This window comes from Octopus bimaculoides, chromosome 21 (assembly GCF_001194135.2).
Source record: "Octopus bimaculoides isolate UCB-OBI-ISO-001 chromosome 21, ASM119413v2, whole genome shotgun sequence".
NCBI lineage: Eukaryota > Metazoa > Mollusca > Cephalopoda > Octopoda > Octopodidae > Octopus > Octopus bimaculoides.
Genome location: NC_069001.1, coordinates 4,624,494 through 4,625,861, shown reverse-complemented (window position 1 = coordinate 4,625,861; position 1,368 = coordinate 4,624,494). Strand labels below are relative to the sequence as shown.

Sequence of the window (1,368 nt, the reverse complement as noted above, 5' to 3'; positions counted from 1 at the left end):
GACCGATCGTAAATCTACCGGAGGAAAAGCTCCCAGGAAGCAACTGGCAACCAAGGCTGCCCGAAAGAGCGCCCCAGCTACCGGTGATGTGAAGAAGCCTCATAGATACAGGCCTGGAACTGTTGCTCTTCGTGAGATCCGTAGATACCAGAAGTCTACCGAATTACTGATCCGTAAACTTCCGTTCCAGCGTTTGGTCCGTGAAATTGCTCAGGATTTCAAGACCGATCTTCGCTTCCAGAGTTCAGCTGTAATGGCCCTCCAAGAAGCTAGCGAAGCTTACCTCGTTGGTCTCTTTGAAGACACCAACTTGTGCGCGATCCACGCCAAGAGTGACCATCACGCCGAAGGACATCCAGCTGGCCACGCGTATCCGTGGCGAACGAGCTTAACTTCCTTTTTGAAGAAGAAGAAAAAACAAACGGCCCTTTTAAGGGCCACTTCCATTCTCATGAAAGTGATTCCGTCTTCTTCATATTTGTATTTTTTGTTTTTGTAAACTAATAATTTACGAGATTGTCGGTTGGTCGTTTCCAATTAATTACTGCTGTTTATATTGAATTTTTGGCGCTAAGATCTGACAATCCAACGAACGAATAGAGAAAACTGGATTTGCAGAGAAATAATTATTCAACGTTTTTTATCGAATTCATTTTTTATTATAGAAACTTTTAATCAATTCCTAAACACTTCTTCTGGCAACCTTCATCTAAAAAAGTTGCCGACTTCTGAACTCTTCCCGCCTTATTTTTATGTCCGTTATTTTTGTTTCGTTTCTCTCGTTTCTAATTTAATATTTGGATCTTTATGATTTGACGGGCAACACTTGTTTTCTTGCAGCACTAACTGTATTCAACTGAATAGACGTCAGTGATTAGTTGAAATTATCGAAATAAGACAATTTTTAACGTGAAATAACTTCGAATACAAAAATTGTTATCTGTTCTATACCACAAAATATACAAGAACACGAAGTGTGAAAGTGTTTCGGTACCAAAAACACTACATAAAAAAATGTTGCCCGTCAAATCATAAAGATCCAAATATTTTCCTTTTGATAATGAAAACAATTGCACTCCTTGTCTTTTTTTTAATCCACGTTTCGAAATCTAAGGAATGACTGTAAGTCGTTTTGAATTTGTCTTGACGCTGTTCCTTGTTCGATCCGTGGGAATGAATCGGGAGCTAGACATGCAGACGGTAATAATTATCAGCTTTTTTTTTTTTTTTTTAAGGTAGAAATGAACTGTTAAAACCCGAGATCTATTATTTCCTGAACGAAAACTAATTAATCGCAGCAATCTTTATGTATATATATATATATATATATATATATTCTCCCCCATAAACACACACACACACACACAC

General features: G+C 38.0%; 1 pseudogene; it reads left to right on the top strand.

The window, feature by feature from the left end:
• Window position 1: 1 nt before the first annotated feature.
• On the top strand, window positions 2-392 carry LOC106868629 (histone H3-like; annotated as a pseudogene).
• The last annotated feature ends 976 nt before the right edge of the window (window positions 393-1,368 follow it).